Genomic DNA, 17,222 nt, shown 5'->3' on the forward strand with positions numbered 1-17,222 from the left:
AGGGCCCTTAGGCCATTTCGAAGAGGAATTATCCAGCCTCTTAGCAGGCAACACAAAAAAGTCATCCCAGACAATGATCCTTGGTGACCTTAACCTAGGTCTTAACGACCCAAATGACAAACAAGCGCAAGCCATCGCTACCATGCTTGAAGGGCATGGCCTCACTCAAAAAGTCCTCACCCCCACCCACGACAAAGGGAGAATACTAGACTGGGTAGCCACTTCCAACTGCCCTACTACTATCACTAAAATGACACCCCAGCCTTGGATTTACCACTTCCTCATCAATTTCTACTTAACACTTAACAAGATGCCCAGAATTGAAAAAACAATGGCACCATCTGTTCCTACTAGATCCAGAAAAAACATCACACCAGACAATATCCTACCCCTGCTCCTCCCAACCATCAATGCTTAGCCATTTGATTCTGACCCAGACACCATGGTTAAAATATACAACAACACCATGGCCATAGCCATGGACACCATCGCCCCACTGAAAAACTGTAAAAGTAAACAACAATCCCACCTTAATACTTGGTTCACCCCCCATCTAAAAGAACTGAGACTGGAAAAAAGGAAGCTTGACACTGTATGGCAACACTCCCCTACAGCTGAAAATAAACTTAAACTCCAACTGTGCACTACGAATGATAAGAAAGCAATCATCCAAGCTAAAAAAGAAGTATATAACGACTGAATTTCCAAAGCATGCTCCAATACAAAGGAACTATTTGTAATCTTGCGAGAACTCGAATCCCCCATATCACCACCTGATAACGTACCCAAAGACAAGCAATGGTGTACAAATATCCAAAATGCCCTCGCTAATAAAGTAAAAACACTACAATCAAAAGTTGCTATAAAAAAAGCCTCGCTCCCTCTTCGTGAAATTCCCAGCATGCCCACGCCCACGCTCAAACCTAGCCTAACACCCTTCAAATTCTCTAAAGTTTCCACTCATGAAACTGAAAAAATCATTGCCTCACTAAAACCATCCAATTGCAAAGGCGATTACTGCCCGGCCCAGATAATCAAGGATGCCGCTAGAGACCTTGCCCCCTTCGTCACTAAACTCATCAATGCCTCCTTCTCATCTAGCACCGTCCCAAGTAGCTTACAAGAGTCCTGGGTTCTCCCCCTGCTTAGAAAACAAACCTTAGACCCCTCCATCCCCACCAACTATAGGCCCATCACTACTGTTCCTTTCCTCCTGAAGATAATTGACAGAGAGGCCTATCTCCAAATCCAAAATACCTGGAGACCAACCAACTCCTCGGCACTCGTCAATCGGGCTTCAGACCGCAACATGGCACTGAGACCGCCCTTATAGATCTCAAAGCCCAAATTGACGAGCTCAACGATGAAGGAAACACAGCTATGCTACTCCTCCTTGATCTGTCGGCAGCTTTTGACCTAGTGGACCACGCAGTACTCTGCAAACACCTAGCGTCAGCCGCCCCCTTTCTCAAGTGAAGCCATAGGCTGGATCCAATCCTTTCTCGACAACAGAAGCATGCGAGTCTTCTCCACCTTAGACTCTGCAGACCCTATCCAGACAACATGTGGAGTCCCACAGGGCTCTTGTGTCTCACCAACGATGTATAATATCTTTACTAAACCTCTATTCGACAAATTGGACAGACTGGGTGTCACCTACACAAATTATGCAGACGACACCCAGATCCTCATCACCCTTTTGGGCAATTCCACTATGGATACAGCTTTAGTAAACAAAATGTACACCCTCATTCAGGCATCTGCCTGAATGACGAAAAAACAGAGATCCTCATTCTAGGCTCACCCAACAACTTACAAAAAACTCGATTCCAACTACAGCTCCTTCAATATCGATGGCAATATAATCCCCGTCGCCAAAGAGGTGAAAACCCTCGGTTTCTATTTGGACTGCACTTTGTCCCTAAGGAAACAAGTGAACTCCCTGGCCTCATCCACAGCCTATACCGGTAAACTTATTAAAGCATGCAGACCCTTCCTCTCACCAGCTAGCTGCATTATCCTAGCCAATGCACTAATCCTCTCAAAACTGGATTACTGCAATGCACTTTATGCAGGCACAAATAAATACATCATCAATAAACTTCAAACCCTACAAAACAACCCTCTCAGAACGGCCCTGAACCTCCCAGCTAGAGAGCATATCTCGAATGTGCGGGGAAAATACAACTGGCTAAAAATTTGCGGTAGGATCACCTTCAAAATTGTCACACTAACATTCAAATGTCTGAACAATGCAGCCCCCCCATACCTTAGGGATAGAATAATAAGAAAAACCACTGCACGACCAACCAGAACAGCCAACTCTTTCTGCCTTCAAACCCCTAGATTCCGACTAAAAAAAACAGGAGGTAATAGCTTCTCTGTGCAAGCAGCCCAGTACTGGAACACCCTACCAGTTGAACTACGAAGGGACCAGTCCTACAACAGCTTTAGGCATCATACCCGCACCTGGCTTCGACGCAACGACCTCTGAAACCGGTGACCCTGAGCATTGTGATCTGATGACACACGTACCCCTCCCCTCTTACATGTAAAATGACCATAGTGTATTTACTGTATATAATTTGTTACCTTTCCACCCTTACATGTATAGAATGTAGGAAGACTGGGTTTGCTCTCACACTGCGCACACAAAATCAAAATAGAAGCATTATTTGCTGATTATATTGAGTGATTTTAATCAACAACGTTTCAGCCTGACACGTGTTTCGAGCTTCATGACCTTCTACTGAGGTTGTTTAGACAAAGTGTAGGTGAAAATAAATATTGCACAATTTCAAAAACAATAGTAAAAATAGAACACAAACACCCAGAGCCAAAACACATGGAGCAGATAGGGTGTACCAACCCCAAGTAAAAAGAAATGAGAAGCCGAAACAACCACAATGTCATAGTAATTGATTAGAAAGTTAACAGATAGTACATTTGGATTGAACATGAGGTAAAAAGCATATTACCAATGGAGTGCGGCATTGTTTGTCAAAAGATATCAGGTTGATGAAGAGAAATAAAAAAATAAATGAAGAACATTAATTGAGGAAAAAGGGTTGCAATGGTGATCAGCCAAAAAGTACATGGGTAAAGCCCAAATTTTGTAGGGGTACCTTAATCTTGGTCAATCTGCAAATCTCGTGCTAATGGAAATAATTACGCAATTAATTAAATTGAATTAAAGATGAGTCAAAGGATAACGAAATTTAAAAGTCAAATAAAATGGGCTTACCAGGTTTTGAACCTTATATAGATTTAAATAGTATTACGTGGGCTCCCTATAAAGCAAGAAGAATATATGAAAGAGTATTTTATTTTGAAGAAAAGTAGAACTAATTTAAAAAACGCCAGTTTGGCAGACATAACAAGCAAAAGTAGCACATAATTAAATTTGAAAAAAAATTACATTTGAAAAAATAAATTGGCAACGTACCAATAACTTGCAGTTGCACGGGGAACGTTTTTTGGTCAATCAGAGCAATGCTGAAATGTAGCCAAAGTCCAATTGGTAAACAAACCATAAAGAGAACAAGAGCAAGGGAAAAGCATCAAATAGCAAATTGAATGTTGCCTCCGGCGGTCATCTAGACTAACACAGAATTGATTAGGGAAAGAAATGTGCAAGTTCGTCACCACCTATACCTCCTTTGTAAAAGCCCAGGCATCTATTCCCACAATATTTCCAGGCAGAGTTTTTGCTGGGACTGGCCGCCATCGGGGTCGATCGGCCGGTCCTCACCAGGGAGGAAAAAGAGCACAGTACGGGGAGTCCAAACAACAGGACACCTTCTTCCTGACAAGAGGTCGCTTCCCTAGAGGTCACAGAGGAAGAGGAGCCGGCCGTGGGCAGATCTTTAAACCAGGTGATAGAAGGGTACTATCCTCCAGTGGGGGGGGGGTGAGAACTCAGCTCTGTTGGGAGAGCTGGCACGAGCTATCCAGCGATGCATGGGTGTTGCAAACAGTAAGAGGGCTACACATAGATTTCATACAGGAACAAGCAGATCTGGTCAGTCTGCATCACAAACTCCAACAGCTTCAGCTGAAAGGAACCATAGAAATATGCAGAACAAATCCAAGATTTATCAGCCCTATGTTCCTGGTACAGAGGAAAGAGAAGGAGCGACCAATTATAAACTTAAAGGAGCTGAACAGCTGGGTAATATACCGACATTTCAAGATGGAAGGCATACACCAGCTCTGGGATACCCTGAGAGAAGGAGACTGGCTAACCAGGATAGACTTAAAGGATGCCTACCTCACGGTACCAGTACAGGCAGAGTTCAGGAACTTTCTAGCATTCCGCTGGAATGGACAGCTGTGGCGTTTCAGCACAATGCCCTTCAGGCTAGCCTCAGCGCCTTGGGCTTTCACCAAGTTGATGAAGCCAGTAGCAGCAGCGATCCGGGAGGAAGGGATCTGGATGATCGTATACCTGGACGACCTGTTACTCCTAGCGCAGGATCAGAAAACCCTGGTGTACCAGACCTCCTTCGTGCAGGAGCTCCTTCAATCACTGGGTTTCCTAGTGAACAGAGAAAAGTCATAAACAAAACCAGCGTAAAGACTGGACTTTCTGGGATTTGTACTAGACACCAGAAAAGCAACCCTAGAACTACTGAGCAGAAAGATCAAAGACATCAAGAAGGAGATCAGAGACTGCCTGAGGGAACAGGAGATCTCGATCAGGGGACTAGCTAGGATAGTGGGGATGCTAGCCACTTGAATCCAAGCTATATTTCCAGGAACCCTGCACAACCGGGCCCTGTAGAGGCTGAAGATCAGACACCTCCAACAGGGTCTAAGATACCACCAGAGAGTGCCCCTAGACCAGCATTCTATCACAGATCTGGAGTGGTGGTTGAAGAATATGGACCCTGGAATGGGCGTGCCATCTTTGGAGACCGGCCAGACCTAGTGATAGAGTCGGACGCAAGCTGACTAGGTTGGGGAGCAAGATGCGGGTCTCTAATGACCGGAGGAAAGTGGAGCGAAGAAGAACTCCATCTGCACATAAACTGCCTGGAGCAACTGGCAGGGTCATTTGCCATCAGAGCATTCACGAAAGAAAGAGTGTGCTCCTGCATACTCCTCAAAATGGACAGCATATCAGCTGTAAGATACATAAGATACAACAGCAGTACAAGATCCAAACTGCTAGCAGAATTGGCGAAGGACTTCTGGCATTCCTGCCTACCTGCCGGGAGAACTCAACATGGTAGCCGATTGTAATTCTCGTTATCTTTAAGATTCCAGGCACTGGAAGCTGGACCCGGAGACGTTCCGGCAGCTGAACCAGAAGTGGGGTCCAGTGCACTACGATCTCTTTGTGTCGTGTCTCAACACGCAGACAAACAGCTTTTTCAGCTGGAGGCTGGACCCAGCCGCTCAGGGCACAGACGTATTCCTACACGCATTGGCAGGGGAGATACATTATGCATTTCCCCCCTTTGCGATGCTGAGCAGAGTTCTAGCGAAGTGTCATCGAGAGATGGCGGAGCTAATTCTGATAGCACTGATGTGAAAATCCCAAGTGTGGTTTCTGACATTGATGGAGATGACAGCGGACACACCACAGTTTCTCCCTGAAGGGCAGCACCTGCTCACGGACCCAGCTGGATCGTTTCACCCTCTGAGAGTGAGGGGATGCTCCCACTGATAGCGTGCAGAATATCAGGAGACGCTGGGAGTTGCCAGGCATTTCGACACAGGCTGCTGAGTTTATCGCGGAATCCTGGGCCCCATCCACTAGGAGGAGCTACGACGCAGCTTGGGCCAAGTGGACAAGCTGGTGCAGAGGGAGACATTTTCATCCCGTTTCAGCGCCTATAGTAGCAATCCTAAATTTTCTGGCACACCTCCTCCAGAATGGCCAAGCCTTCAGGACGATCAGAGTTTACAGGTCAGCCATCTCCGCAGGCCACTTGCCAGTAGAGGGCATGCCGGCGGGGGAACAACCGGCAGTGGCCAGGCTCATAAAGGGAGCATGATACAAAGCGGCTCCCGAGCTGAGATATAAACAGCTGTGGGATGTGACAGTAGTGCTCAGATTAATAGACAGCTGGCCAGCAGACAGATTTCTATCGCTAATACAACTGTCAGGCAAGCTAGCAATGCTCTTGTGTCTAGTATCCTGTAAGCGAGTAGCAGATGTTAAAGCCTTAGAGATTCATTGGAAGGTTCTTGGACCTGAAGGAGTGACCTTCTCGATAGTAAGGAGAACAAATACAGGATCCACCTCAGTACATTACCCTTATTTCCCTAACAATTCCAAATGGTGCGTAGCAAGATGCATTAAACTGTACGAGAGCAGAACAGCAGAGTACAGGGCAGCAGGAACTACACAGTTGCTAATATCGCGCATGAAACCATTTCAGGCAGTGGCTACGGCCACCATAGCTAGATGGGTGCGCGAGGTGATGCAGCTAGCAGACATCAATCTTAGAGAATATGGGGCACATTCAGTGAGAGGGGCCATGGTGTCCAAAGCATTTGCAGCAGGAGTAACTCTCCAGGACATTTTGCAAGCAGCGGACTGGGCTAGCGATTGTACATTTAAAGAGTTTTATTTTAAACCGATCAGAGGATAGCAACAACAGTGCTAGGGAAGCTTTAAACAAGCACAATGCTCACCTCCAGTCTTGCCATAGAATGTAGATTACCCCTGCTAACTGCGCAGGGAGTATTAATTCTATTAAAGACTAGGAGGCAAGCATTAATTTCCCGCCCTCATACGTACTGTACAAATGTACACACTGTTGTATTATGATGAAGGACAGTACATGAACACCACCCTAATATTGTTGTTTATATGCTCCCCAGGAGAGAACCAAAAGAATAATTGAAGCTGAGATGTCCAAGTGAGCAGGCAGGGCAGGTATTTGCCACGCAGCGAGATTCGCACAAAGAACAAGCATCAGTTGGAAGGGTTCAACACGTTTGATGGACTGTTTGTTATTTCAAGTTCGGAAAGTTGCAGTTCAGAGCATCAAAAGAAGAGGAGGAGCCTAAGTAGAGGATGTGGTCATAGCATGGACTAGTGCTAGAGGGACTACAGAGACTATGGGACTTGTAGTTTTAAACAAGAAAAAGAAAAGTGCTTAAGAGAAAGTCACATTTTCAGTTTTTCTTATGTTTATAGTTGAGATTGCTGAAGAGTGAATAACGGAAGTTGAAGCAAAATGCTCGCCTTCTAGTCTTTAATAGAATTAATACTCCCTGCACAGTTAGCAGGGGTAATCTACATTTTCTCTGACTTCACCAGGTCCCTGCATCCATCCCAAGCACTATACAACACATCTCCCTTCTTTCCAAATCTCACCGCACACAACGGAGCACATCATAACAAAAATGCATGTTTTGCAGTTTTACTCTGCATTGTTTGAGTACTTAATTGTGCATCCAAGTTATATATAGATCTACTTTGGCCAGAGTGGGCCGTGCTTTTTTATTTCCAAGTATAAAGCCACACTCGTAGATAGTCCACGTTATAGTTACAGCTGAACATGCTGTGTTGTATGAATGTCATGTATCTGTCTGGTATATTAGACAGTTATCAAATATAAAGTAGCATGTTGTGTCTGTGTGTCGTATTTGATAAATGTAGGCCACAGAGGACAGGATAGGACAGGGTTTGTTTAGCATCTTGTCCCTTGGACAAGTAGATATTCTAAGAAATTCCACATCCCTGAGATCACTTCTCTCAATCATTTACAATGCATAATCCCCCCCACTAACGTGACAGGGGGTTCAGATTATATTAAAGACAGGAGGCGAGTATTATGCATTACAATCTTTACAGGTCCCGGGGCTCATCGTCGTCCACCATTGATTATATGTATACGAACGCGTCCCTGTTCTGTGATGTTTTGGATTTTAAAATTGTGCATTCGGATCTAAGTGATCATAAACAACTTACAGCTGTTTGGCAGTATTACAACACCTTTAGTGTGCATAGAGACAGAACTTCTCAAACCCAATTTAGTGTCAACAATGCCGGTAATAGACTGCGATGGTCAGAGAAGTCAGTAGACTCTTTTCATTCCTATTTGACTCATGCAGTCTCAGTTACAGCTCACACTGCTAGCCCCGCAAATGTTTGTTATTCTGATATGCTACAATTGTTTCGGCCTCAAATCCCTAGTCTCTCATCAAAACGTTCCATCTGCACTCAGTCTTTGCACGTTTTTGATTTAGAAACAAGAGATCGCATGCGCCTGTTTCGACAACAGAAGAGAGATGCTTTGAACCTTCCAGTTATTCTTCGGCATAAACATATATCCAACCTTAAAACAAAGTATAGAAATTGGGTGAAAGCAAGGCGTGCCAAGCAATACCATACCGACAGTCAGCTACTGCTGGCTGCAGTCCAATGTAAGAATATCGCTAAAACTTGGACCTATCTTAATCAAGTAACATCTGGCTCTCAAGTAATAATCCAAGCCAACAAAGTTTCAGAGTATGCCTGGATCGCCTACTTTTCCAATCTTTATAAACTGCCTGATAATGACTCAACACTACTAAGCACACATTCTCTTTCTAAATTCCATCTAGAATTTGATCTAGAAGATATTCTGTTGTACATCAAAAAAGCGAGTCTTTCAGGTGCTTGTGGTCCAGATGGCCTGTCCAACAAGATGCTCAAAGCCTATCCACAAGTGTGGATTCGAATTTTGTATATCATCTTTAGACTCATCTTGAAATCTCAAAAACTTCCTTCATCCTGGACCCATTCCATTATTGTCCCTATTTATAAAAAAGGAGATAGGAAAGAACCGTGCAGTTATCGACAATTGCATTATTAGATGCGCCGGGAAAGATTTTTTCTCGTTTGATTCTAAGAGACTTTAAGAAGTGGATTTCTCAGGTCCATCTTAATGATCCTTTTCAATCAGGTTTTGTGACTGGACTAGGTACCATCCCTAATATCATTACCCTTCAAATGCTTCTCTCTGATTACGCAGCCCAAAAGCAGACTTTGTATCTAGCCTTCGTAGATTTCCAGGTCGCCTTCCATTAAATTGATCGATCACTGCTACCTTATAAGTTGATCAAACATAAGTGTCCACCTTCTTTAATATCTTTAATTATTTTATTACATTCCAATACTACCATGCAAGTCCGACTCAATCTAAGTGGTGATATGACCTCGAAATTTCAAACATTGAGAGGGCTGAAACAAGGCTGTTTTTTGGCCTCATCCATTTTCAACTTTTTCATCTACGATCTGGGCCTAACTCTTAGTAACATATGTAGACATGAATCATTTGAAAATCAACATTAATAAAACCCAAATAATGGTTTGTAAGAAGCATGAAAGTTGTAAAGTCAAAACCTTTTGTTGGCGATTACATAACATTCCTTTACAACAGGTAGCCAGCTATAAGTATTTGGGCACTCTCATAGTGGATACTTTACCAAGTCTTGACCCTGACATAGAGATCCATGGCAAACTACGGTCTTTAATTGCGCAAGCAAAGATCCTTATGGGCAAATTTGGCAAATTTACGTGTAAGCACATTCTCACCTTCTTTCTTCAGAAGGTGTTGCCAATTTTGACATATGGGTCTGAGGCTCGCATTCCTAAACCCGTGGAGTGGTGGGATAGAATAGAATCTCTGTTTTGGAAACAAGTTTTGCATTTACCAGCTTGCACACCTCTACCTTTGATTCGATTTGAGTTGGGTTCACTCTCAATGTTTTCCTTTGTAATTTGGGAATATTGTGCCTTTTTCCGTAAATGTCTCCTGTCTTTAGAACGATCAGATATTTTGGGAAAGGTGGCCTTTCACCTTATGAAACAAAATCAGGCTTTTTCGAAACAATGGTGTGCCTTCACTATGAATGCACTGTCTGATGCTTCAGTTGACTTAGAGTTACTTTTAAACAATGAAGCTCGTGCAAAAATGAAAGTCCAGCAATATGATTGGATTATGACTCAAAACAAATGCCTCAACTATAAGGACTTTGATCGAGCATTGTTTGGACACAAGCGATGTAGAATAATGTCTGATTATTTGGCCAAATGTCCATGTTCAAGGGCTCGCCAGAAGTTTCTCCGTTTTCGGTTGAACCTTTGGCCGACCCTAGATGTTCAGGCTCGCAGAAAACAAATTATGCAAATAGAAAATGTGTGTCGATTTTGTAAGAATGTTGACAAAAAAGAAACGTTGGAACATTGTTTAGTTCATTGTCCAAATCTAGCCACTATTTGGAAAAAATGCTTTGGAAGTTTTTTTGAAGACCAAAATGCACATATCCAAAAGAATTTGTGGCATTGCATTTTCTCATCCACTACCCTAAGAATCAAAATAGCAACTGTACGCTTTTTGGATGAAATATTTTCTGATCATATTCATAATCATTCCAATTGAGCCAAATTATCTTCAAATTTTACTTGTGGCTAATGTATAAACTGTATCTTCTTTTTTCTCATTTATGACACTGTGATACTTGTTGATATTTGAAAGGTTGATTTTATTAACCATATAAATTAATTTAAAAAAAAATAAAAAAAATTACAATCTTTACTTCTGAAACCACAGCAGCAAAGAATTTTTTTTTACATCCAGAAAAATAATTCAATAACAGAACTAAACAGAGTTCAATGTCAATGTAGGGGAACTCCTCAATCCATCATGGAGGACATGTCATGCCCTGCAGGAGACCAATGAGCATGGACCCTCGTCTATACAAGTCCTTTACTCCAACCCCAACTCCTCTTTCTGTAGCTGTCTTGAACCAGGCGTCCACTGTACAGACCAGATGATAACTATGGAGATAGAATCCAGCAAAGCTCCTGGATCACGCACTCTTCACATCTTGTAACTGTGACCAAAGTTCCTGAAGAGAACCTCTCAGCCTGAAGCTGTAAGAACAACAACAAAGAAGGGTGGGTGGGTTTTAAGAACAACAAACCAAAAAAGGGGGTGGGAGGGTGGGATAATACTCGCCTCCTGTCTTTAATAGAATCTAAACCCCCTGTCACGTTAGTGACTGGGATTATGCATTCTATGGCATGACAGGAGGCTTCATATTATGCAAGTTTGAAGCCCTTGCATCAAAATAATTAGAAACATGATTAATATAATAGTGACAACACAATAGAAAGGAGAAAACATTTTTAAATGTCTTAAAAATTCTCGGGCCGATTCATGGAATTAATGTGCGCCGGAAATCGCAGCGCAAGAGTGAAAATCGCAGCGCCAGCATGCCAAAGCTGCGCACAGCGATTCATGGAAGTCAGTGCACGTGTAAATCCTGGGATGTGCGCTAAAATCGTGGGTGGCGCACGTGGGCGCACAAGTCATTAAACGGCATGCGCTACGAGCACAGCGAAAGCGCACATAGTGCAGCGCACACAACAAAAGTGGGCGAAACACGGGGCGTAACACGCGGAATGGGGAACAACGCGTGAAAATGTGGGCGTAATGGGGGAAGTACAGGAGGTGAATGCTCGCTACGCCCACACGCGCGCCTACAACACGTATTCATGGAATCGAACAGGGGAAACACGTGCGCCAAAAAAGACGCGCTAATCCGGAAACACGTACGCCAGCAGGAAGCAAGCGTACGCGGCCCCGCGCAGCATAAAAGTGCACGCAAACAACAAACAAGCTCAGACGCTATGATTAATATACCATTCCTCGCAGCAGTGGTCGTGGGACACTGCAGGAGGCGGAGGATAGGCAGGGCCCGCATTTTTTTTACCCAGGACCAGCCTTTTTGGGATGCCTGACGACCAGGTGTATGGGAGGTACAGGTTTCCACCACACATAATACTCGACCTGGTGAGTGAGTGGGAGGATGACCTCACATCACCCACCCTGTGCTCCCAAGCACTGAGCCCTTTGGAAAAGGTGCTCAATGTACTGCACTTCTTAGCTACTGGTTCATTTCAGCGGACAAGTGCCATAGTGGGGGGGGGGTGTCACAGGCCACAGTCATGCTGCCTACACCAGGTGTTGGCCATCATGACTGCACGCCCCTCAGTCCGCAGGCACATATACATGCCCAGAACACCTGCAGAAAGGCAGGCTGCCGTCCAGGACTTTTACGGGGTGGCACACTTCCCCAAAGTGCTAGGTGCCATTGACTGCACCCATGTGGCTCTACGTCCTCCCAGGCCAACTGAGCACATCTATCGAAATCGAAAACACTGACATTCCATCAACGTGCAGGTAGTATGTGATGCGAAGGGAATCATCACCTCAGTACATGCAAACTATCCAGGGTCCACCCATGATAGTTTCATTTTCAGAATGTCACCCCTAAACCGGGACCTAGAAGCTGGGCGGCATGGTGACACATGTCTGATTGGTGAGTATAAATGCCTCTGCACATGCATGCCTGTCAGATACTGAGTAATGTCACAACCCCACTAATGATACCCATCATCACCTCCCCAGTGGACAGTGCCTACCCTCTGAGCACCTACATGATGACGCCAATTCGGAACCCCACCACACCACCCGAGGTAAGATACAACACAGCCCATATTGCAACCCGGGGCATAGTGGAGCGCACATTTGGAGTGCTCAAGTCACGCTTTCGCTCCCTTGACCGCTCTGTGGGCAGCTGCTATACGCGCCCCCAGTAGTGTGCAGGATCATAGTCGCAGCATGTGTCCTACACAACGTTGCAACCCGCCGGGGTCTGCGGGTGGACATGGTGGTGCCCCCACTTCCCCAACCACATGCACGGCCGCTGCACATGGGAGGTGAAAGGGCACGTGGTGAGGCAGCCCGTACCCAGCTGGTGGCTAATTACTTCACCTAAAATCCTACCCCTGTGGAGTGCACACAGGCCTGGCACATACCAGCTGACAATCAATCATGATGACATAAGGGACAGTCAACTGTCACAACCATACCAGCCTGAGATTGTTCACCTGGAAGTGTTACATTGTGTGCCTCCCTACCTACTTAAAGACAACCAATGCAGTGTGACAAGAAGACACACATTAATGCAGCATGAATGACTACCCCCTTGCAAAATACCACATGAAAAGAGTGCCATGTCACCTAACCCCTCCCCATCTCAGCTACCCAACACACCATGGCATGGCATGCAATGTGAAAGCAACCAAATGAATGCACAACACATGACACAAGTGACACAAAGTGCAGTGTCCCTAATGGAAACAGGCCACAGACAATATGCTCCCAGTAATCAATAAGAAACAGCACACATGAACAAATACTTACCAGCAACCCAAAACAGCAACATAGGATAAAACAGTGGCAAAATATGACAGTCTAAAATTCAGGTAGTGCAAGTCTCACAATCTGACTAAGGCATCACATCGACCCCTTCCAACTGCAGAGTGTTGCTGTCCAGCAAATGTGTCAGTGTACTGCATACAACATGAACTGCATCTGCAAAGGAGACAACCTTGTGAAGACATGAAGAAGGTACATGTGAATAATGATAAAGACATGGATGCACAAGCACATATCAATACACCATGCAGTCTAGAATCCAACAACAATCCCCACTAGTGATGTACACACAGTTTTGACTGTAGACTGCCCACAAAGCTCATTGGAGCCCAATGTCACTGTGTAAGTTACTGTCACTTGGTCACACCCTTTGCAAGCCCATGGAAAGGGGAAGCAGGAGGGGTGTGTGTGTCAGGAACCCAAGCATCTAACCCAAAGACAGGACAAGCCTGCATGTGCCCATCTGGAATACACAGTGGATGCCCACGGGAGCCACACAAGGCAACACACTGTAAAAAAAAAATATGAGAAAAATAAAATCAAAAATGGCCATGTGTGGACCATGGGGGGGCACCCAGGAGGCTCGAGGACAGGGTGCACCCCAACACCCACATGCGTGGATGTTGAGAAAAAAAAAATACCTCCTTGGGCTCATGGCCTGCACGTCAACGCTATTGTGGGAGCACTGCTGTCGCTCTCTTCCCCCTCTGCTGCTGCATCAGGAGGTGGCCGTGCTATGGGAGGCAGCCCACGCAAAGCCCTGGTATGGTCCTCCATGGCAGCAAGCATGCGGGCGTGGAAGGTTTCGTTCTGGAGGATGATGGTGCAGAGATCCCCAAGCAGCACCTCACGGGTAGCCCGCATTTCTACCTGCATGGCCTCACGTGATGCCTGGATCGCCACACGGGTTGTCTGGAGCTCTGCTGACAGTGAACGTGTGAGCTGCTCCAGCTGCTGTTCTGACCTAAATTTCGGGAAGCCTCAAGTTCACCCAGAGTATCCCTGAGGAACCCGTGTTCTAACCTCAGGGCTTCCCTGTGGGCCTGTGACTCTACAGATATGGTGTCGCGCAGAGTCTCCAGTCCCGCCCGCCGGTCCCTGTTGGACGCCAACATGTCCTCCCTGTGTGACTGGAAAATGGAGTCTGTTGCCTGCTGTTGCATCTCCATCTGCCTTTCAGGGGGGAGAATGGAAGTGGCCGCCCTATCCATTGCCTGAGCCATCATTTTGCATGATGCTCCCTGTTGTGCTGCTATACTGTAAATTGAATTCTCACATACAGTATTGCCTGGTAGGGGACGGCCACCGCGTTGGCGGGCACCACGCCTGTGTGAGGCAAGGCAATCTGCACCTTGCTGTGCTGGCACTGCCTGAGGCTGCAGGACTGCATTCCCCCTATCATCTGCTGGCCCAGGAACAGCAGCAAATGTTGTGGAGTGTGACCCTGCATCCGTAACCGCCAAAGGCGGACTTACCAACACTGAAATCCTCATAGAGGGGTCTACCCCCGGTGCAGGTGGGTTGGACAGAACAGCATCCCTGCCAGAAACACTCACCTGCGACGGCACATATGTCTCACTGTCCGATTCAGCACCTGAATCATAGAGGTCTGGGGAGGTGTACCCAGAGACACCCGTGGCCAGTATGGTCTGCAGGAGGATTGGGTTTTCACCCACCACCACCCCACGTCCTCCACTGGTGCCCGGTTGTGGCTGTGATTCCTCCTGGGTTTGCACCATTCCCTCCACCTCAACAGCATCAAGTGCCTCATCACCTGCAAAAACATGAAAGATAACAAATGGAAACAGACATGAGCACCATAGCACCCACATAGGCCTGAGGAGGCAGAGATGCAGTACATAAATTACACATGTCCCACATGACTATAACCCTGGCATGCATGCACTGTCAGTGAGTTGGAAGGGAAGGCAAGAAGCAGACACTGAGGACTCCAAGATGGAAAAGCAACACATTTGCTGCATGCTGGATAGCACTTGCAACATACATTAGCCTGTGAGTGGCATGTCCAATACACATACATGACACATGGCAGCACACAGATGGCACGTAACATAGCCATGGTACATTTCACAAGTACAGCCATATGGTAGGAAATAAGTACTGTCACCCATCCATGTGAGATGGACATCATGAGATGAAACATGCAAAATAGTGTGAGGAAACACGCATGTGCCACACGCTGCTACAGATCCAGCGGTCATTGATACAGTGATGGCAGCCAAATGGATACATCAATGGTTGGTCATTTCACATTGACAGAGGACAACAGACATGTTTAACATACAAACAGGGCCCAAAATTATTGTGTGCAGGTCATTACGCAATCAGCCTGATTGGTTAAATCATTCCCATTACAAGGTAACAAATGTGGCCCATTGTTGGGTGTAATCTATGACAGAAGTATGTAACATCATTGGCAGTGTCTGAAAAAGAGTTGTGGTAAAAATGGCAAGGATTGAAACAATCAGGCTGAATGACCAGGAAAACATTTTCACCAATGTTGATGCAAGATGCCAGTTGAAGGGCAACTGTAGAAATCTGGTGTGAATTGGCAACTGTGGTCAGAAGGGATACTGTCATACCCAAACCCAAGGCCGGGGAATGGTTTGGAGGGACCACATGGGTGACCCATACCAGTCATGACTACACAGCCTCACCTGGCACTCAATCAGAACACATCACCCAAGTAACATACACATGGATTGCACACACATGCGTGGGCACTCACCAGACAATGCTTCAAGATTTGGTAGGTCTCCCACGCCTCAGATATGATCCTCTGCGACGAAGGCTCCAGCGACAGACTCATGGTTAGTGAGTTGGTTGTCCTCTGCTGGAGACCCACCGCCAGTCACCAGAGTAGAGGCATGATTGGAAGCCAGCTTGTTCTTTGCTCTGCGTTTCAGGTAATTCCACCGCTTATAGCAATCATCAGCTGTGCGCTTCACAAATCCAAGGGAACTAATGCGGGTGGCGATGGTCTGCCAGTGGGCCCTACGGTGAGCAGGCGTAGTTTTGCACCCTGCAGTCACCACCATTTCGCGGCTATGGTCCAACACATAGGCCACAAGTGCATCTAGTTCGGCGTCATTGAAGCTAGGCTTCCTTGACGTGCCGGAGTGTGTATCTGTGTCTTGGGTCCCAGCCTGTAGTGCAAGAGCACCCTTCTTCTTCTTGGAAGGTGGTGCGGATTCTGAGTGGCTTACGCCGCTCTGGTTGGTAGGGGCCGAAGCACAGGTGGACTGGGTACTGGGAGTTTGCAAAGGCATAATGACCAAAGGTCTGGCTGCAGGCATTGGCTGCAGGGTGATGTTGGCAGGACCAACCTCGGTCTGATGCACTTGGACCCACACTGTCCTGGCTGGGAGACTCGGAGCTGGGGTGGATTGAGCTACAGCTGCCCCTGCAGCCTCCTCACCCTGACTACTTGGGGCCGCAGATGACATTGCTGCCCCAGATCCACGTGGCCTGGTGACAGCAACTTTCACCACCACACGTGGCTTAGACTTGGTGACTTGGAAGTCAGCCTGGGAGTCATCCTGTGCCGGTCCAGTTGACAATATGGGGGCAATTAACAAGGCCTGAGGTTGGATGGTGTCTGCTGCATCTCCCCCACCCATGGGGGGCATAGCTGTGCTTGATTGCTCCTCCACACACTGGCCTCCTGGGCCACCCTGAACATCCTGGCCACGTCCCCTACCGCGCCCACCTCGCCCACCTCGCACACCTCTTTGAGCTCAGCCACCTTTGCCTCCCTTACTGCTTGGTCGCCTCCCAACCATGGCACTGATGTTGTTGTGCGTATGGGAGTTGCAGTAAACAATTGTCCTGGGAAATTGGGGTGAAAGTGGTAGGGTACTAGATGGAATTCGTACCCTAGTGCTCTAGCAAGGCTGTCTGTGACCCCTAGCGGAAAATGACGGGTCACGCAACGCACAGGCAGCTGAAAACAAAATGTAACGTGCACGC

Source organism: Ambystoma mexicanum, chromosome 4q (assembly GCF_040938575.1).
Source record: "Ambystoma mexicanum isolate Mex_15411 chromosome 4q, UKY_AmexF1_1, whole genome shotgun sequence".
NCBI classification, from domain to species: domain Eukaryota; kingdom Metazoa; phylum Chordata; class Amphibia; order Caudata; family Ambystomatidae; genus Ambystoma; species Ambystoma mexicanum.